The sequence below is a fragment of the Trachurus japonicus genome, chromosome 24 (assembly GCF_045865225.1).
Source record: "Trachurus japonicus isolate A0001 chromosome 24, Traja_1.0".
Lineage (NCBI taxonomy): Eukaryota > Metazoa > Chordata > Actinopteri > Carangiformes > Carangidae > Trachurus > Trachurus japonicus.
Window position 1 is genome coordinate 10,785,432 of NC_140930.1, and position 22,922 is coordinate 10,808,353.

Genomic DNA, 22,922 nt, shown 5'->3' on the forward strand with positions numbered 1-22,922 from the left:
TCTGCTGGATAATACGGGACAAAGCACTTAATTGAAAGACTACAGTGTGAGGTTTTTACAGTAATGGGCACGGACCAGTACTGCATTTTAGTTGGGCTCCATCTTTAAGTGTGTGTGTTTCAAAGTACTAGCAGTAAAGATACAAAGCCTAAAACTAAAATTGAAAACCCCTTGGAGGAACTGAATGGGGGCAAACACGTCTAATGAACTACTACACTTTGGGCCATATGATGCTGCTCAGAAACTCCATGATGTTGATTTGTGGTTTTACTGCTTGAGCTAGATGCTTTGCTGCGAGGAAAGGTCTGTTTACCAAAAATGTGTTATTCTGTGGCAGAAAGCAGAATAGACGTTTTTGCAACTAGCAACTAGAAAAGAGGTCTCACCCTGGTGCCAGAAACACCTCCTTGGTGCCAAATAGCCTTGTTTTTTTTGTTTTAAGAAAGGGAGCCTTTCAAAAAAAAAAAAAAAAAATTGGGTTGAATCTTTAGTTCAGTGGCAGGAACATAAACTCTTCCACAACCCATAAATCAGTTTTACAAGCATGATAATCTTTATTTTACGTGCATGTGTTTAATATTATGTAGTAAAATAATCATTAGGATTCATATACCAGGCAGAGGAAGCCTGGCTTGTTTTCACATAACAAAGACATAATTAGGGTGAAAATCAAAAAGTGGAACAAACACTAACCAACTTAAATATCCTAACTGTAATCACATAAAGTGACCTGTGTGTGTGTGTGTTTCGGTGTGTGTGAAAAAGCCTTCCCTCTTTCTTTACAGCCGTTTGAGTGAGATTTTATAAAAACGTCAGTCTTGCAATTTTTTTGTCTTTTAAAAACTAGAGCTGATTAAAAAAAAAAAGCAAACAACCCAAGAGATCAAATCAAAATGTGGGACGTCTTCTCAATATACTGTAGCTACATGACGTATAGGACAAAGGTACAAAAATGTTGTGCAGACACTTGGTCACACTACACATGATGCTGCAAGCTTCATTTAACACAGAGTCTGTAGACCTGGCTGCATTTTTAACAGCACACTGTCCAAATTGAAGGTATTTACTGATGTTCCTCTTAGGAGAGCCCTTTGTGAGGGGGTGTATTTCAGGTTATATTGTGTGTCTTGTCGACCACTGTGTCGCTCTTGTGTTTTTTTTCTTATTTTTTTCTTTTCTTGTTTTCTCTTTCAGCCTCTCCTGTTCCTGGCTTCAAATCCTTGTCTCTTGTTCCTTTGCCCTCTTGTAATTTTAAGGGAGAATTTCTGGTTAACCAGCAGCATACCCCGTTCCCCACAGTGGCTCAGACTCCGTGTTCCACTTGTTATTTCCATCCAGTCACCTCCCTCTGCCACATACCAGCTTTACTGTGTCTCATATAAAAACATGCACAATGGCTCTTAGAGTCTCATTCTGAGGGCTGAGGTCGGTCGTTGCTACCCAGGTACAATTTTATTGCCTGGAAAACTAGATAGAGAGAAGGGGTACCCACGGGGTTACAGCTTGGTTGTTGGCAATTACATAGGACATTTGATCAAAGCTGCATATCACTTCAAAGTATAAAGATTTTGTGCTTGTGATTTGTTTTTCTTTTGTTGGTGTGTGCCAAAGCAACATGCCCTTAGGAATGTTTGATACAGGAATCTAGTGCATTTTCATAATGAGCTCATAATGGGGAAGGTTTAAATTACACTTTCACCAAAAACCACTATGATGGGGTTTCAACATAATAGTTAGGCTACTTTTGTTGCTTTCACTGATGCCTTCAGTGTCACATCTGCATTGTTGGGATGAGTGATAGGCTCACTGTGGTTTGATACGACCTCTAGGGAGCGCTAAAAGCACAAAATTTCAAATTATTTACGAACTATCTTTATAGTTACTCACAATATATGCATCAAATGACTGTATATAATGTGAAAGTTTTGTCTCATAGTGATGAAAGTATGACCTGACTCTGCATTTCAGCTCAGCTCCACTGAGCTAAGCATTTTATCATCCTTCAGCTTGTTGTTTTGATTTTGCCTGCGATGTTTTACTGTCACTTCTGTTTAAAGAGCGAGCAAGTTAATTTATGTAGGAGACACAACTCCAAAGAAATGCTAATTGCTCACTGTATCTGCCACGTGTTAATACGTTCATCATTATAACTTTATAAGGTGGGAGCATGTCATATGTGCTGCATGGGCTGCCTGCAGATTCATTACCGACATAAAACAACAAAACATTCTCCTAACATTTGTTTGTAGCTCATAAATTGGAGAAGCATTTACAATTATTGTCGTCATAGTTTTCTTTTATTCAATAATTCCATTTAAGTATAAAAAAAGAACAATCATACTCACCCTACTGCTGTGAAATGGGCAAAAACATTGAGTTTGTTTTCCCTTGAAAACAGTATGTTAGATCTTAACATATCAATCACGTTACACGCAATGATTGCTTACTGCATGTTTTACTTTAAGCAGTGACACATTTGAATGAGTTGTATTGTGTTGTACAAGAAAAGGAATACAGATGTGCACAACAGCCAGACACTTTACAGCCGTGTGGTGAAGACCAAATGTAGATTTGGAATTGCTGAGTCATTATTATCACAGCCAACATGTTGGTGACTTGTTGCATGTTTGGGTTCGATCAATAGAACCTTGTTTTGTAGCTCATGAGCTTTAGGAAAAATATTCACGTGATAGTTATTTCTGCGTCAAGTTAGATCATTTCAAAAAAGTCCATTGGATGAAGGATGAGCAGCTCGCAACTCTTTCCATTGATTGTTTATGTTTATGCATTTGGCTGAGCAGAGCTCACATGAGGGGAGCGTTGTTGTTTTTTGGGCCAAGTGAAGGTGACCTCAGGGAAGAGCTGAAGGATTATCCTTGTCTGTGTTTTTCTCAGTTGGAGTCTCGTCTCATAACACCACACTAACTTGTGGTCGGGGGACGAGGGGGTGGAAACAAACGAAGGGCTTCCCATGTGAAAGTGGTTCCCTCGCAGACCGGCGAGAGCTCTTGTCCTAATTAGCAAGAGTGAGCAACAGCTGGAAAAGCTGAGCTCAGGCAGGCAGGGTGAGATGGAGCAGCAGAAGCAGCCACAGTGTCGCACGGCAACCGTTCATGGCCTCGCCTCCTGATCCAAAGCAGCAAGCTCCCCGAGGCCGACACGGGACGGAGAGGTGAGAGTTTTAACCAAAAGTCCCGACGGCACCTGGAAAATCTTGCATGGGTATCATAAGGTTATGATTTAGCCGAACAGTAGCTTCTGTGAGAAAGGTAAAAAGCTGCTGGGTTCAGTGTAGGGTCGAGCGTACCATGGGGATCTCCCATCAAACCCTCCAGCAGTTGGGTCCAGGAACTGGAGTCTGGAGATGATGTAAGACCCACAAAGCAACAAAGACTCATTTGTGCCACTGTGCCACACGGTGCCTCACGGTGCCCTTCATATGCACCAGATTCCCAGTGAGATTATGTTTCAGGAAAAATACCTTGCAGTGCAGGAACTGTTTAAATATGTATCTTCAAGGTCAAAGAGTTTTTTTTGGACACCCTTCAAAAACAGAGGGCAGCGTCGCAGCGAGCATTGGGCTGCAGCTACATGCAAGGAGAGGTCAGGGATGCAGCATTGGTGAACTTCTGACAAAAGACGACTCACGTGTTGGGCCCTGATGCTGGACCAGTGCTAGGCTAACATAACAGCTGCTTGGCGCTGCGCTGAATCCACTGATCAAGATAAACTTGGACTAATGCTGCTGGTTTGGTTTGGTGCCCCAACTGGCAACAATACCTGGAGACTCCCCTGCTATTCATGGAGCTACAGTGATGTGATGAATGAATTACATCTGTACTGGCTAAATTGTATTAACTGCTTACAGTACTTACTTTGGTTGCCTGGGGAATAAGTTATTAACACCTTATATAGCCGATGGACACAGCCACTATGTTTCAAAACAGTTGCCTATGGAGTCATTGAGAAAAATCAGCATTAGATTATAATCAAGTTTCCAACCAAACAATACATTTTATTAATTAGGTCAGAATTTCTCCTTTTGGCTCTATTTTTGGTCTCCACCACCTCCTGTGGCAAAGGTCTGCCTGTGTTGAACAGCTTTGTCTACTACTTGCTCTTTGGTGCTGTAGAGGAGGCCTGGCCCTGCAGTGAGTTTTTCCACTGTAAAAAGATGCTTACTGTGCTGATGAGAGTGGGTTATGTGCAAAAACATCTAAGCTGTGGGATATAAAAGCAGAAAAATGAGGTGAAAGTTGCAAAATCACTATAGAGCTGAGAAGCTGCAACATCAGCTCGTTATTCTGAGCTACAAACACACACACAAGATGTATTGATTTGAAACTCTTAAAGCAGAAGTAAGCGATCCGGCTGTTTTGGCTAATGCTGCATTCCAGGCAGGCTTTTGAAACCGTAAATTACAGCTTCAAGTCACGACTTACGACTTTGTAGCGTTCCAGGCAACCCACTCGTGTTTTTCCGACCTGTTTTACCTGTGAAAGTCACTATAACGGCCACTCGTAACTTCCGACCCGTGAACTTGCACCAGATTGAACTGGTACGACTTCACAGGTCGGAAAAACACGAGTTACGGGCTGCCTTGAACGCACCATAACGTCTTGTCAGCCGATGGAGTTAGCAGCCCCCGCCCTCGTCATGGATCTATTGGTCCTCGTCCCTACGTCACCACATTCAGGCGCATCCCTGGCTGCACACACAGCCCTGCATGCCGTTCTCTCTCCTCATTGGATAAAACTTGTAGGATACGAGAAAAGTTTTCTCCTCGGCTCAGAGCAGAGCAGAGTGACTGACAGACCCGTGTTTCGGTCCAAACACTCTATGTAAGTGATTGCTGTCGGAAGATATAACTATCTAAGACTTATATTAACACAAAAATATTGCTTACTTCTGCTTTAATATATTTATTAAGATAAATAAAGCAGATAAGGTCCTGTTAACATTGCATGTGAAATGTTTTCCCCCCATTCCTACTGGACGCTGTCTCCCTTATGTCTGAAATCCTATACAATAGCTCCACCTGTCAGCAGAGTATAATTACTTTCACCTCCAGATATGGTGCACGTGAACCAGCGCCACACCTGCTGATTAAAAAAACCATCCACACTGCATGAACCATGGCAGTGAAACACAGTCTATCCTATTTGCAGGAGGTCAACAGGTACTGACCCTGAATGAATGATTCACCTCTCAGGTTGTGTGTTTGTGTGTGTGTGTGTGTGTCTGATCAGTGTGTGTGTGTGCGTGCTGATGACCAGCTGTGTGTTTCTGAGTCAAGTCCCTCTTGAAGATCAGACTCTCATGTGGTCATAACCCTGCAGCTGGTTATGAAGAAGAGGGAGTTGTAAGGGACTTGTCTATCGTCTCTTCTACTAAACATCCAATATAACTAATGCAGAGGTGACGCAGGGAGGTCGGCACATACATTTACAGTATCTGGAAGCAATTAGATACATCCAGAGGGGTGTTTGAACTCTGCATGGTATGGGTCGTAAAACCCTTTGAGACAAATTTGTCATTTGTCATTTGAGCTAAAAAAAAAAAAAAAAAGTTGACCTAATTTGACTCTAAGTTATTTTCAATTAGTAGCTTGCTGTTCATAGCTTTCTCTATACTTTTACAGCGTCTTTTGGCTCATTAATTATTCTTTTAAGGCCGTAACTTTATTGCATGGGGGTTTACTCTCTCGTAGCCAGGGTCCAGATGTTGTGTGCAGCTGTTTTCAGCCAAAAAAAAAAGAAGCAAAAAGCTGTTCCGAAAACTTAGCATCACCTGCTTGGACTCAATTAAGACACTTACAGACAGCCATATTTCCCACTGAGCTAAAAGAAAAGAGGATATATTGTATGGGTATGATTCTGGACTGAGATTTCCAATTTAAGTTTCCATTGCCAGATCAAATCAGTAACTTCATCTACCTACTTTTATTTACAGTGAAGAGGAACTATGTAAGTCCGGTTGATTTTCCGCTGTTTTGCTAACCCTCCTCCTGGCCATGTGCATTTGTTTACAATGAAGCAGGCGAGAAATCAATCAGTAGAGCTGTAGATTCAGCCAAGAGACGCAATAAGTGATGCACAGAGAGCCTCCATTCTCCCTCATAACGAGTTAAGCCATTTATTAAACCATCACAATTACTCCAAAGCTGTGATGTAGCACAGTTAAGATACAAATCCTGCAAAGTTCCTCTTTAAATTCAAAGTGAGAGTTAGATGAATAATGTCAAAGCAACACCTTGAAAGGTTCGACCAAGCACTTTCTGTCTGCACTTTTGCTAATTTAATTTGTAGATCACTAAAAAAAATGTATTACATTTTATATCACACATCACATTACATTTTTCTCTTTACTCTTTTACAGTAAATGTATGCCTTTTATTCTGTTTTACAATCTGTTTTCTGTAAAGCCTTTTGATTTAGCCTTGTGTGTGAAATGTGCTATACAAATAAAGCTGCCTTGCCATCACCAATCATTTACATTTTTCAAGTGGCCACAAGCACCACTCGAAATGAAAGATGATGTTGCTCTGTGTTTTGGATGTGCAAATAAATAAACATCTGTAAGCAACTGTTTAAGACACAGCCACATCACTATGAAAGGCTGTCATTGATGGCCTGTGTTCCCGAGGGAACTTAAAGGTCTAAGTATATAACCATCACTATTTACACAGTTTGTACTGTTACAAGAAAGCAGTACATTTGTCTTTGTCAGCCACACACATACAGTGTGAAAAGTGACACACACCTAATCACCACACACTGTTAAGTAAATGACAAAAGTGTTTAATGTTCATCGCCCTATGAGCTTTTCACTATTAGGCTTCAGACAAAGACATACTCACTGTGAATGTTAATCTTCTGTGATGTGTTATTGTTGCAGTGTCTGGTGCCCTTTAACATGCACAGTTTGAAAAACCTCAATAACATGACAGAATCAAAAGACAGAGAACAAAAGCGTTGTTAACATTGTTTGGCTCCAACTGTGGTTTTAATCTCAATCTGATTACAATAATTGGGGGCATTTATATCACAATGCAAGTAATCAAAGTGCTAGCACTAATGGATAAAGACTGAACTGTTATTCTGCATGTAAACACATTTAATGTGATAACCAGCTGAGTTATTTTAGCAATTATGTTATTTTTTTATTCTTTTGGCCAGGTGTTTCATTTAAAAAGAAAATAAAATGCAATAGAAAAATAAAGCTACAACACTGAATCCTCTTTTTCCAACGCGGCCGTCATGTGACCAACCCTCGAAATTGAAAACATCTTACAGATCGTCCTTGTTTTATTACTTTTCCATTCATTTTCAGGTATGTCTGTCTGTTAATTTTGTGATTTTAATGCGTCACTTACATTCTTTTGTGGATTGGTAAAGGGCAGTGGATTTCACATTGGAAGTGCACAATGATGTGTTTTTCCAATGCACGTGCAGGACGTCCAGGAAACGTCTGGCTGCAGCTGCAGTAACAACACGGAGCGGCTCGTGGCCTCTCTGCTCTGCAGGAGCGTGTGCAGGGGCTTGGACTGTTTTCAGACCGGCAGAGACCTTCTCCACAGGTACATCATGCTGCGATGTGTCATGTGAACGGCAGTCGCCTCTGCTCCTATTGCAAAAACACATCTATAGGAGGTTAATAGGTGGGAAACTGCGGTCAAAGTGTGATGACCAGTAGGAAATGAAAAGGACACAGTGTCTGGATGTGTTTTTTTTTCTCTGCAGGTTGTAGAAAAGTTAGCAGCAGAAATCACACCAGGTTGTGTTCTTTATGTTGATGTGGGTTCTTCATGCACTTTTAAGGCATATTGTTTTATTTCATATGGGAATCTCAGAGATTTGATACCCCCTTGCAGCCAGTAAAGCAAGAAAGACTCAGCTTCTGTGCTGCCTCTCCTCAAAAACAGGCAAACACCAGGGAGCCAGCAAGAAAACATACACACACAGGCCTATATTCATATCTTTTTCTCCCCTAAATAATCATTGCATTATAGCCCTGTAAGAGTTATGACACACAATATAATATCAGGAATTCTTGAAGCAGTCCAGGGGAGCAGCCTGATGCCATTATCAATTTCTCAATTTCTCTTTGTCAATAAGCTGCTTTCTTTGAGGGGCTTGGATCAGAGGTTAATGAGGGGGATTCATGGTCGTATGTCGTCTGAGAGAGGGAGCTTTCCGAGGCAGAGAGGACATATGAGTTATGATGCTGCAAACCAGTGAAACCACATCTGTAACAGCAGAGCCACCATTCGTCCGTAATCATATCATGTTGCTTGAGTCAAGGTCTCTGCGCTCCTCTTGGGATGCGGATTTTCCTGCGTTCTCTGAATAAAACCCTAAGAAAACTAAGACCGGTTGTAAACTTTTTTATGCACCACTGTCAAATGAATTGTGAATAAATACTATTGCATCAAATGAGATAATTGGTGACTTGTATTTAACTCCAGGGGTATTGTTAGTCCTCGTGTTTTTCCAGCTGAAAACCACATTTCCCATAAACCCTCTCCACTATTCAACAAATAACAAGCATGCACAGGGTCTTGGTGCACTACTTCTTGTTTGGGCCACATCAAGCCCGAGGGTGGGGGGGGGCACAATCTGTAAAATAGGAAGAAAGACACAGAGACGACTGACTGACTGCTGGTTTTGGGTGGTGCAGCGCTACATTTACACTTCTATTTTGGAAAACTTGGCAGTGCCCATATGGGAACTTCTCTGGCAAGGAGAAAAGTAATGAATAGAGAAATGTAAAGGAGGGCAGTGATACAGAGAGACGGCTGCAGTTATCATTGTCCACAGATGGTCACAAAGTCGTGATAAACTCAGGGCCATAGCTCAGACAAAAACACATAAGCTTGTAGCCTGAGCTCTGATTTTAGATCTGTTGTAGCAGTGACACGTTGTTATTGTCCATGATCAATAATTAAACTGTTCAAATGCAACCAAAATTTAAAAAATCATAATGAAATACAGCCTTTGCATCAACCTTTCCATTACTTTTAGGGGTTGTGATATCCTCCTCTGGTCGTTCACTCTGGTACAATTACCTTATGACCTTGAGATCAATGAGTCATTTGTTGAAATATGACTCTTTCCAAACTGCGACTATACCACATTGCTGAGTTTGCCAGAGATTTTCTGACTGACCGTGACTGATACATCACAGCAGTAGGGATGTGATGCACTTTAACTGTATGAATCTGGCCGATATGAACTGCATACTGTATTTTCATGTGAGTGAAAGCTGAATAACCTCAAGCGTTATAGGAGAGAAACAAGTCCCGTGGCATAAACATACCCCAGTGGTCAATATGACTCACATCACGTGTTCACGTTTGACTTTATAAACTGCATCATGACAAGCACTAACCTTTAGGGAATTCCCTATGTACACAATTAAACATTTATGAAGAAACTTTGTTGGTGTCTTTTTGCCGACTGCATTTATACATGTGGTTATGAAGTCACAGTTACCCACCGGGTGCATGGGTTGTGTGGGGAGGCCACGGCATGACAACAACCAATTATCAGTTGTGACTCCAGCTGACCATAATGATGGGTCCGAACTTTAAACCCCCATAGAAACACAACAAACAGGGAAATTAAGGTAGTAAAAGATTCACAATCGTGACTTAAGTGTTGTTTATTCATTACTGAAAGTCCTTTTAAGATAAATCTGGCAAAATTAAACAGAGAAGGTCTAATTTTGAGCTTTCCGCTTATAGATTCCACTCTTTTCTGGGTGACAATGAGACCAACTTCCCTGGCGACTAAAAATCATTGTCAGTTGACCTTCACCGGAAAAATGACTGTAAAACGACACTGGATTTTGAGCGAATGAGAAGGAGTTGGTACTTCCAGGATTTTATTTTTCCAGCCGGCAAAAATACCAGTTTGATATAGCCATCATGAAAAATATTATTCATGAAGAGAGATGGAATTATATAAAAATCAGTTATGTCCTACCCAATATCTGACACGTATGTCTCAATATATTGTAATGCATCATCTTCTATACTGGCAAAGAACAGTGTCAATCAAGGGCAAAAATGTAATATCTTTGCTTTGGTGGATCTAAGATTGCATTCCTGGTCAAGTGCAAATTGAATTTCTGTTGAAAGGGCAGTTAGGCTGCAGCCAGGCCGGTGAAAATGAGTTAATTTTCTCTGTCAGATTCTTGGAGGAGCTAAGTGAAGACAGCATCTGCTCAGAATCACCCGCCTGTCAATGAAACCTTCTGCTCAAAGTACTGGAAGGACTAGGAGAAGAAAGAAAATAGGATAGTAGATTTCTGAATTGCAATAAAACCCCTATTAAAGCCAAGGTAGATTTGAGGTCACATATAAAAAGTGTGTGTGTATGTGTCAGGTGGTCCAGGATCTAAAAATTCTGACTTTCCACAGGCAAACACTGCATCATATTATGGTTATTTTCCAAATTGCACATTTTATTTCTCTTACAACACCCATATTGGTATTTCTTGGATACAACAATCAGCGATCTTCCAGACATTATAACATTTCAGTTTTCATTCTTTATGGGACATTTATGGAGCATGCTGGCAAACAAGTTCAGGTGGATAACACATGAAATAGTCTGCCCCTATAAGAAATTAATTACACAGTGTGTTTTTCAGCTCTGACATGAGTTGCAAACATTAACATGCCTGACTAACTAGCGTACTACCTTCAGTGGTAACCTCACATTACTTCCAAGGCAGGAAAACAACAACATAATGTGTCTACCATAACATTATAACAGCTCTGTCCTGCTGTGGACTGGATTTGGATATGTTTTAACTCCTTACTCCAGCAAGCACAGTCAAAATGTTACACGATGTAGAATTGCATTTGCAACACAATTCACAATTCATTCTAAAAGCCTTCCCTCATGTTATAGTGATGCAATTTTGTAAAATTATCATCAATTCAATGTTAATATTTGAAATTATTTTGTCAAAATTTCCCATTTTACAGTAATACAAAAATAATATGACATAATTTCTATGCTGTCATATCATATCATATATCAAATCAAATCATATCAGCGTGAAAACATGGTAGCTAATACACACCCCAAAATCCATGACATGAAAAACATCGGGCAGGACATAATTATCCTTACCCAGGATTAGCTTTACTAACCTTCATAAAAATCTCACAACAGCTCATTTAAGTTGGGAAAATCGTCATTCAGCAACTACAAATGGAAAGCTTGTTTTTCTGCCAAGGTCCTAAATCAAAGCCCCGTAGTTTCATTAAATTATCAACAATTTGAAGCAGTTAACTTGCTACTTTTGTTGCAACTGTGAATTGCCTGCGTTCCATTTTAGAATGGAAGGCTGTAGCGTAGCAACGGTAACTAAGGGGGCGGGGCTTGACGGACTTGCCGATAATAGCGTTTAGTTTTTACTGCGCATTGGCTGCCATTTTAAAAACGCTTGCTTTTACACACTTAAGTCAGAAGTTTTCTGTCCTGTTGTTGACTTTTACTGATGGAATTACTCTCCACTGACACAAAGGAACCACTGCTTCACTTCAACAAGGTATGTCAGTGCTATTTTGTGCAACTGTGTGTCTGTTGGTTAGCCTAAAGTTAACTTAGAAGCTGTTAGCTAGGCTATTTGTTTGCTAACTGTTACCTGTTGCTTATTTCTGGCTCTCCTACCACTAGCAGTTTACATCTTCTCATACATTTCTATATTGATAAATAAATTGATGAATACATGTTTTTAAATATTTACATTATGAATCAATATCTTGTTGCCTGTTTGTAATATTTGGTTGCCTAGCAGGTGCATTACAATGCTTTCAAGCTGCTGATTTGGAGTATAATGTTTGATATGGACCGAATTGATGTCTGGCTTGTTTTGGCTGTTGCTTTTGATTCTGAGGATTTCCTGTCATCTCTCTTCTCTTGGTGGAAATTACAATGTGCTGTCTCGAGGGATAAACATAACCACAGTGCTGCACACAGGCCATTCACATAGCCTACCTCATTTTCCTGTAACATTGGCTTAATTCATTCTGCCTCACATGTAGTTAGTCACATTTGCATCCTCTCGTTAATGTCATATCAGCACATCAGAGAAAATAATACCTACTTTAATTGTTGTCTCTGTCACACTGACTCTTGACTCTTAACTGCTACTCTGCTACACTTATTTGAGCTCATGCCCGGAAGTTAGGCCTATCTGTTGTTTACCAACATAATTTCACAGGAATTCATTTTGCATGTTTAATGTTCCAATAGAAAAATCATCTTCTGCATGCCTGCCATGCTTTTAAGCTGCTAGGTGGATGCCTGGGTTTGTGAATGTACTGTAGATCCCAGTTTATTGACGGTGAATTCCCCAGAGTTTTGGGGAATGGCCACATAGCTGTTGCCTTATCCACACACTGCCATCTCTGTGATGTGGATAGTGTTTATTTATATCGCAGTTTTGGAGGTTATTAGTGTCCCAGCTGTGTTGAGCTTGGTGTTTGCTCTCTGGGAGTGACAAGGCCGAAGCCTAAATGCTAAACATCAATTGAGCACATACTTGGTTTTGATGTAAAATCTTTTCCATGTGTGTCAAATGACTGAAATCTGTCTTTGTTTTTCTTAACAGTTTGTGTTGTGTCCATGATATTGAAAACACAATTCTGACTGCTTTATTTGACAAATTCTGATAAGACATGTCCTGTACTGTTGGTCAGGGTGATTAATATACAAATATAACAGTTTTTGTTCTGTCCCATCTTCGTATGCTTGGTAGCTCCTCTTAAATAACAGATATCAATTTGATGAGGTGATTTGGTTAGGCTGCGAGGGACTCGTAAAGCTCATCTTGGTTTGCGCAATGAAGCTTTCATTCCCTGCCAGCAGTGGCCAGCGACCCAGTGTGCTTTGCAGATTGTTGTCTTTCTCTTATTACTGGCCGTGCTTGACAAGAAATTATTATCTGTCTGAAAACAATGACGTGCCAAATGCGAAGATAAAATGACCTGTTTCTTTGTACACACGTGGATGTAAGGCCAAGATCATGTTCCCTTATTTTCTGGCTTCCAGTCTGTTATGATAATAACAAATGAGGAGACACACCTGCTTAAAATCACATCCACGTCTTTCACATCCATGGATAATGTCGCAACAAAGTTAAAGCAGAAGTAAGCAATATTTTTGTGTTCATATAAGTCTTAAATAGTTATATCTTCCGACAGCAATCACTTACATAGAGTGTTTGGACCGAAACACGGGTCTGTCAGTCCCTCTGCTCTGCTCTGAGCTGAGGAGAAAACTTTTCTCGTATCCTACAAGTTTTATCCAATGAGGAGAGAGAACGGCATGAAGGGCTGTGTGTGCAGCCAAGGGATGCGCCTGAATGTGGTGACGTAGGGACGAGGGCGGGGGCTGCTAACTCCATCGGCTGACAAGACGTTATGGTGCATTCAAGGCAACCTGTAACTCATGTTTTTCCGACCTGTGAAGTCGTACCAGTTCGATCTGGTACGAGTTCACTAGTCGGAAGTTACTAGTGGCCGTTATAGTGACTTTCACGGGTAAAACAGGTCGGAAAAACACGAGTTACGGGTTGCCTGGAACGCTACAAAGTTGTAAGTTGTGACGTGAAGCTGTAATTTACGGTTTCAAAAGTCTGCCTGGAACGCAGCATTAGCCAAAACGACCGGATCGCTTACTTCTGCTTTAATGCATAAAATACAATTCAAAGAATAAAATGCCGTTTGAAAATGAACGGTTTGGTTTGTAACTTGACACTTTGTGAATGCCTTGGCAGTTTCGAGCTCTTGCGTGTCTTGATGTTGACATTGATGCTTTATTAAAGTGTGGCCTGTGTGTCTCAGTTTTCTGTGTACATCAATGAGAACCACATCCCTATCCCAACCTCTGGCCCTATAATCCAGACGCTTGTAATCTGGCCAGCTGTGGTTTGGCTGACAGGACGACGCGCAGCCCTCCGCTTCTGCTCTACATTCCCCCCACAAACCCCACAGTTACCCATATAGACAACAAGCCCTGTTATTCGTCACTCCTCGCTGTAACTTTGCACACCATCAAAGTGTTTGTTATGGTATGTTTAATCAGGAGACCCCTGATTTTGCTCAGCTGTCTTTACAACCAAGTGAGAATATACAGTACAATATGTGTATTGACAATTTAGAAACTTTTTGAAAATATTAGGCTAACTTAAACTACATCGCTTTTGACAGCCTCTATTGGTGGGAAGAACATTGTGTGTAGACTTAGTTGTCTACAGCACAACTCTTGATCAAGCAAAACCAGTTCTGATTTTTCAATAGTGATTGTTCAGATTTCCTCTTAAAACAGTCAGTGAAATGTGGATGATTCCAGTTTTAACATCCCAGAATAGAAAGGCATGTGTACAACTTGCACATTTTATTCTGCCAGCAGTTTAAACATCAAATATATTCGCTTCTTTCTCATATGTGATGAAGAAAGGCATCAAATCATCACATTTAGGATGTTGGACCGGCACATGTTTGACTTGGATTAATCGACTGTTAAAATAGTATGATAATAGCTGATTAAAGTCAGGCTGATCAGGCTTTTAGAAAGTTGAAATAATCTATTTCCAGATTTTTAAATATGATGATTTCCTGCCTTCCCATGTTTTATGTCTTTTTCAAATTGAATATATTTGGGTCTTGAACTATGTCAGACAAAGGAGCAAAGTGAAGACATCGCTTTGGGTTCTGGGAAATTTATGGGTCTTTTTCAGTACTTTCTGGAACTTAATAAAATAAATGATTAATTGTTTAATCAAAAACATAACCCACAGATTAATCAACTGTGAGCACAGTCATTAATTGGAGCCAGACTCTCAATTTATATCCAACTATGAGCGATTGTGGCCTGAATTTTAGAGAAATATTTTGCTCGATAAAAAAAGAAAAAGAAAATAGAGACCAGGTCCAACAGGAATCCAGCAGGAATGTCATTTGGTCTTTAAAATCCGGCCTTTTAGTCTTCATGGTCTGAAAAATCTTGCAGGGAAAGGCCAGGACTTGAAATCCCTCAACTGTTTTGGTACATTTGGTTCTTTTTGTACCAAAACAGTAAGGACTGGATTGTGAAATTATGAAACCAATATGCACCCAGTGCATTATGAAGGAGATTGCTTAGTCACTGGTATTGATCGTGAGTCCAGGAGATTGTTTATGAATGTTTGAATTATAATCTGTCATTTGATCTATTGGGGATCACAGTGCGTCTCTTTGGGAAGGTTCCCTCATCGCTTTCCTTTCATCCACATTCAGTTATGATTGAACGGTTGGCTGAATTTCTGCAGAAGTGCGTAGGTCAACAGTGTGGTTAATCGCTCTTGTCGTTGAGTCAGTAAAGTCAACACACACATCAATGAAGGTAGTAAAAGAAAAACTCAACATTTTCAATGGATAGCATAGCACTAATCTTGTTATTTAACTTGTATGTTAAATACATAATACATCTAGTTTTTCTACATGTGAATCCCTTGTCTTTGACCTCGATGTTTATGAGGTGATGCTGTAATTGTTTTCAACATGATATCACTATCCATCTGCTTTCACTACAAATTTGGCATCCCCCTCCAGATTTGAACCGATCCCTCTCTGTTTGTGTTTGTGTGGTCTTATGTGAACACAGTTTGTCTGTGTCGTTGGCAGCCATGATGCCGGCGACCAATGTGGATTCCCTGAGAGAGGCTTTTTCGAACCGTTTGGGTTTGAAATGGATATGTACTATACTGTATAATGAGTGGTATGATCGCCCCCTGAGGCACATCAGGAATCCGAACAGCATATGATTTCATGGAGACACCGTCTGATAATGGCCGGTTGGTTTGCGTAGATCTAAATAGACGTGGGTAGTGGATGACAACAACATCCGTATCTGGTGTTTCTCAGAGACTTTGTAGGCAAGGAAACTGTCAATTTACCCAATGCCGCAGCTGAGGTCAAACAAGAAATTTGATGTGTTAATCTGTTTTTTTCTTTTAATGCTTTCACTTTTTCCATTGGATGTAAATTTTTATGGACAATTAGGGTAAAGCTAGGCCATTGACTGTATATAAAATGGGATCATCTTAGCATTATATTTCTTCAATGTGGATTAAGACTACTAAAATTTAACTGCATTACTGCTCTCAGTTTATGGAAACATTGCTTTGAAGAAGTTTGTTAAAATTCTCGCACGCTCACGTCTCCCTCTCTTTTGGTCGACTTTGCCAGCTGAAGTGATACGATCTAGTTCAAACCTGGATAATGTTTGGTATAGCTACACTGAGGCACTTGGTCTTAGTCTGTTTTCAAGTAAACCCTTTTCATTGTTTTTACATTGTTGGCATGAGAACATAATACAAAACAACTGTAGGTGACAACCCACAAGCCCAGGGTCTGGGGATATAGAACCAGATGTTCATGTGTGATAGACATCGCTTCTTTATGTTCAGAAAGCTTTTGTACTGAAATAAACTGAGGGCATCAATTTGCCAGGTATAGCTACATATCTGTTGTTAATGCAAACCTGAAACCTCCTCAACATTAACACACAGGAGTCTTATGGCCACCAGTTTGAACAAGTATTGCAGTTCCCATTCTGTGAAGTCATGTTTTTTTTTTTTTTCCGCCAGTTGGCAGATGGCTCTTAATCCTACTACACCCATGAGCATTGGCCCTGAGTTGTTAGAAGAAGTCAGTCAGAGGCGCAAATCAAAATAAAATTAGAGCCGTAGTAAATTCAAAACACTTGATTGTTGCAGTCGGGAACAAAAACATGACTCCATTGTTTCACAGTTCCTCAAGTAAATTAGATTAAACTCCAGATTGTGTCATCAGTTTTATAAAAAGAGTGTAACCGTTGGCTTCCGCTAGTTGCAAATGGCTCACAAAAAAAAACACATTTTAAGCTTTGCGACTGGATGCGTTTTGCCAAAATGCTTCCTGGGAGTCGCCGTTAACTACTTTGCTTACATTTTTATTTACAGGCTGTTATTACTAACTTCTGAAATCAAAAAAGGAGATGTTTTTCCTTTGAAGGTGATTCTTTTGTTTGTTCTTTTTTGATAGTTGTGCAAAGAGAGACAGAAAATGAGGTGAGAGAGAGATTGAGGGAGATGTCATGACTTAATCTCCTCTGATTGGCCTGGTGCTATAAAAACAACTTCTTTACTTCTGTCTGCTAATAATTAAATTTTGACCTCATTCTTCTAGCAGTAAAAGAGGAAGCACAATAGCATGGTTCAGTTCATGCCAAGATTTTTAAATATGGGCCAGTTTTGACAGATCAGATGCGTGTGTGTGACCCTTGGATACAGTACTAGCGTAGAGCGTAATCGTAATGCTTTGGATAAACATGAAAAGTTGGTTATGAAGAGTTTTGTTGTTGAGCCAGTTGTCTGTCAGTCGCTGGCAGGTGTATTTGTTATTGATTTAGATTCAAGAGAGCACGCAAAGTTCAGACGATCAAAGAGTTCAGTGGGACGAGATGCCCTATAGCATCTGGGCCACCCAAATCTTTATCTGATCAGATTAAGATATTGAATTTGTATCATTCTTTTGTTTGGCATACAACTGAAAGCAGTGTTATTGTATGAAGGTGAAAGGGCCTTTCTCAGCCGTGTAACCTAATCCTGTAATGTGTTTGATTGTAGAAGTTGATGTTTAGATTAGTGATTAACACAGACTGTGTGAGCTGATGGAGACAGCAGAATAAAGGCCTTGTGCTGGGATACGGGACCTTTTTTTACCCTCAACACTTGAAAGCACAACAATCCATTAACAACATGAGGCAAGAACAGTAAAAAAAAAAAAAAAAAAAATCCAAGCCTGGCATCTTTTCTGCCAGCAATGCCAGCCATTGACTGCTGCGATGCGGTGTTAACGTGGCATACCCTGTGCAGAGCTGCCCCCTCTCTTTAGTCTGTCCAGCTTCCTGCATACATACAAATCTCTGTAGGTCTGGCTCGCGGAGCGGGTCCCTCGCTGTGCGCGTTTCCTTGTCTCGGTTTCAGGCCCCGAGGTGAGATCTCAGAGCAGAGCTGAGGATCATACAAGGACAGGCGCATCTGGAAAGTCTAAGCTGGCTGCACTTGCCAGTTTAGTGAGCTGGTGCTAATGAAAAACAGCACTCTGCCTACTATTCACATTGCATGGTTAGCATTAGTTAAGCCAATCATCTGCGCATCTTAATGTACTTCCATACTCTCCCAGTCTGACAATGTTTGAAAACCTTTGCATCTTTTTTTTCCACCTACATTATTTAGAATATATTATTATGATTTTGCAAGCTAGAACAAACACAAGAATATGCATCACACTCTTTGTGGTCATAATGTCGAGACAGCAGGACAAAACCTACAAGAGAATTATACACTTGGACCATAGGGGCTCCAAAAGTTATAATTTTCTTGCTTGATATTGTCTGCAGAATCATTGCAATGCTAATGTTAGACGTGCTGTGGCTAATACAGCATGTTGTGTGTACATTTAGCTGCACTGTAAGAGAGATTGTTAGTGGTTTTAAGAATGAGTAAGTACACAAAACACTTTTCCGTTCTCCCTCGGATGCCAGAGTAAGTGACATCCCAGTCACATGGCAGCACGTTTGTAAAGGAGCTCTGCTGCGAGGCTACTTGAGACTATACACCGTGTTTATTTAAACTTTTTGCAAACTGCATGCTGTGTGGCTTCTCTGTTCAAAGTGTGCCAGGCAGCAGTGTGTGTGTGCGCTGCTCTAAAACTAAAACTCCAACCGGTCATGAATCTTTTTTCCTAAGCACGTGACAACGCCCTCGCACATGACCGAAACCCACAACCAGCAGCTCACAAAGTACAGAGCCAGAGGGCATTACCATGACTTCGCTGGGTATGCGGGGTCGTCGCCCTCTTCAAAAGCTCAGGCCCTCTTCCCCTTCTCCCCCCGTCACCCCGGCCGCAGCTCAACCCGATGTCTCAAGGCTGCAGGCTGCGAGAGGTGAGCAGGTGTGACTGAAACACCGAGCCCCATTCAGAGGAAGAGGCCACGGGGCAAAGAGGAGCGCAAAGAGATTTACACCACGTCCATATCTTTACTGTACGAAGAGATTTACAGCCCCGTCCAAACGCAAAGCAGATTTAGAGCCCAGGACTCCCCCGACTTTAAACAGGACAGTCGGTTGTTCATTGCATGAAGCCGCCAGGTATTTTTTTAAAAGGGAAGTCAGATCTGAATGAGCAAAAGGTTATTTCTTGGAAGTCGTCACTCCAGGAAATTTATGTTTGTGGCTGTAATTTATCAGATGAGATATGTCAACTGCGTGTTGCGAATGTGGCAAGGATATGCGATTTTAAATATTTAAAAAATCACTGCAAACACTCAGAGGCTGAATGTGATATAACTTTGCATCCATTCACGAGTGAGTTCCCACAATTTCACTGAATGTAAACACAGACACCAGCATACCTGAAATAGCGTTAACGTGATATAGTCTCTCACATGTCGCACTGCATCATCACTTTCATTTTTGTTCCGTTCTTAGAGATGCCCATTACACTGTGAATATTATTCGTATCATGGTCTCACTTCGTCTCTGCTCAGTTAGCGAGTGATGCTGTTATGAGCAACATCGTTCGACGTGCAAACAAAAGGCCATGGCATGAACGTCAACCCAAATGAACCAAAACATTTCAAACGTGTCTTTGCAGTGTCCGCTAGATTGCAAAGACAGTCGAAAGTCTGCAGCCTAAACAAAAGACTTTGAAAAATAGTGTTTGTGTCAGTTGTTTAGGACTTGAAGAAACCAACATGGCCCGTTCTCAAGTTTCTAAAAGCAATGTTTATGGTCCGTGCTTCTGTGTTTGCCTCAGAGTCCAAACAGAGATTAAATATATATTTCCCCATTAAACAGCTTTGTGTTAATCTGTCTTCTTCAGATTTCTGTTTTTGGTACATGCACATGATCAAAGCACGTGTCAGGATTTTTCCTGAAAATCATTGTTATGTTACTGACATTTGTTTTCAGTGAATAAATGGAAACATTTAAGGAATTCAGTTTGTATTTTATAGGTCAAAATGGGGCAAAACTGGGTCTCTGGATTTCTTGGATTAAACAAAATCCTGCACAAATCATATCAAGGCAGTTATGAATCATTGAATGTGTCTGGTGAACCATCAACATATTGCACAGAGACAGAAACACTGAGCTTTTTTGCACATATGTTTATGCTTGTGATCAGATTGTTTTTCAAAAACAAAACACACTGTCTGAATTCAGTGCCTGTCTTGTCATCCAATACTAATCCAGTGATACAAACGTTGCTTTGAGTTAAAGCCCTGACGCTTCAGCCCGCCAGGAATCACAACAATAAGCATCACAAGCAATTACAATACTCTGCTATCTTATTTTCTGTCTTTCTTTGCTTGGATATTTAAATTTGTGAAGTAAATATAATTTGTCTTGTTTTAGATGATAACGGGCCACCATGGACCGGCAGTCCTTGTTCTGGTTTCCGGCAAAGCTGAGGGAAGAGGAGTCATTATTTCTGCCTCCAAGGGAGCAGGGACCAAAGGAAATAGCCGAAGTTCCGGTAGGAGCCGAGTCTGACTGTTCCCATCCCTCTCAGATCTGCATCATATTAAATGCCGCATGGGCCCTTTGTAGTTGAGTATCAGTAAGCTGCAGTGCTGTGCTCTGTGTTTCCAATTTCATTTGGACAGAAACATGTTGAGGTGAGCAATAACCAGTCTAGATATGAAAACGTCTTGCGTTTTGAAGCTATAATGATAAACACGGTCTGGTCAAAATCTTCTCCCAGAACCTTTCGATTCTCATTTAGACCTTTTTTTTTTTTTTTTTTAGAGGAAAGAAATCAGGACACTCCAAAAGTGCCTTAGTGGTGCCATAAGGACTGGGAAACTTGTAAACCTCGGAGCCAGGAGTGTATAGGAAAGTATGCAGTAAAAAGAGCCTTTATAACAGGCGAGAAGTTGATTGAACGAGTGTCAAACTGATGCAGGGAGGACACAGAGCCAGACACGAGACACTCGGAGTCAGGCTACCGAACAGCTGACTACATGCACATCAGGTTGGGGGCTTTTAAGCAGACTGGACTTTTTTTGCAGAGGAAAAATAACCTGAGTGCCTGAGTTAAAACCTCAGAACACAGAGTCCAGGAACCTCAGGTTTCTGGGAGCAGTAGCCAACCAGCTAACGGCTTGAGAGGCAAGGAAGGACCCTGTCTAAATGAGGTTTCTCAACCAAAGAGGATCAACTTGTTATTCACCATATTGGCTTATTTGTATAGTTTAACAATGAAGGTACACCAAGGCAGTTTTGGTGGCTATCAGTTAAGGCTAAGCAGCTGTTAAGGCTCTTTGATTTTGGCTGGATGTCACTGGGCTTCAGTTTATTTTTTCCCCCAGAAAAATGTTTGTTTTTATGTGACTCTAATCCTTCATAACCCCACAACAATCCAATTCAGCCTGTGTGCGACATGTGGTAAAGGCAACTTTAATGAAAAAGAAAGTTGCAGAGACTGTTTGATGTCGACTGAAAGTAAATGTCAAAAGTGCTGCTGATGCTGTGACACATCTATCATTGCCTGCTGCGCTACATGCTGCTCTGGTTTGGCTTGATTTAACTAATGACCGTTGAATTTCTTGGCCCGTGCACAGACTGCATCATTCTGGTAAAAAAAAAAAAAAAAAAACTGGATTATTGCAGCTGTAAAAAGGAGATTTTAAGCCACTATGTTGTATTTGTAGCATGTCTAGACTTCGGTAATGATAGGCTGTCATTTCTGAATGCAAATAGTATTCGTTTTATTTGACCATGGCTTTGTTTTTGTAATATATTCATTCTGATATTTATAATATTTGAGGGTTCAGCTTGAACGTAAAACAAATGAAACAGAATCACTTTATTCCTTAATTTATTAGACGTATTAACATTAACGCAGAACATTCGTGAGTTCATTATACACATTGTCATGCATAGTACGACCAAACTTCATGCATTTTTCAGACAAAGGGGGAAATAAATTTCCATCTATCTACTAACAGTCTTATAATTAGTGGTAAGACTGTCATAAAACACAATGAATATTTTGTTATTTCTTTGTTTCACTACAGCTGCACTTCAGAATAAATTAAAAAGTCGCACAGAACACGTAATTCTTTCTTTTGTTACCTCTAGTGATTTATGCACAAATATTCATCAACTATGATCAAAATCCTACAGGCCTCCCCAGAGTTTAACTTAACCATGAATTATTCTGCGGGCCTTTCTTTTCTCCTCCTCATAAAATATACAGCTCAGTTTCCTCAAACCTTCCCGGGCTTATGCACTGCAGCACAGTAGATCCACAACCAGGCCTCGACAGACAGACAGCACCAGGGCTCCATCATCGTATTGTCTGGAGTTACGCTCTCGAGATGTCAGCCTCTGTGGTCAACATTTTCTCTTCTGTTTTGCCTCCATGATAAGCTGACAGAGCCGACCTGACATAATTAGTTGTCTGGGGTTTGTTTGGGTTGTGAATTGCGGCTGTGGTGTAAATCAGCAAGGAGCTGGCAGCCAATGAGACAGCTCGAAGCCACATTAAAGGACGGGGGCGGCTTTCTCTGCCGCCGACCGCATTCACTGCTCAGCCGCTTCCCATTGTTTTTCCTCCAGGACCTGGCAACCGCCGTCGCAGACTTGGACCTGGCAGCCGCAGCCACGGTTTAGGTCATATTTCTTCTCACAATTTGTCCCCTGTTACACCATATAATAATGGATTAACAGTGGGCTTTAACGTGTCAAACTGTGGGTCATCGTGACACTGTGGATAGTGGACATGCTTTATTGTATTTGAACTAAAGTAAGGATAATATTTACCTTGATTCTACACACTGCACAGGAACTATGCCATGCAGTCGCGTGCA

General features: G+C 40.7%; 1 long non-coding RNA gene across 2 annotated transcripts in view; it reads left to right on the top strand.

Annotated features, from left to right (window-relative positions):
- Window positions 1-11,448: 11,448 nt before the first annotated feature.
- The window catches only part of LOC146961377 (uncharacterized), a 151,789-nt gene continuing 140,315 nt past the window's right edge, over window positions 11,449-22,922 (top strand). For both annotated transcript variants that reach the window (XR_015035259.1, XR_015035260.1), the window contains exons 1-2: window positions 11,449-11,565; window positions 20,464-20,584. This is a non-coding gene — a long non-coding RNA (uncharacterized LOC146961377). The remainder of the gene's footprint in view (window positions 11,566-20,463; window positions 20,585-22,922) is intronic.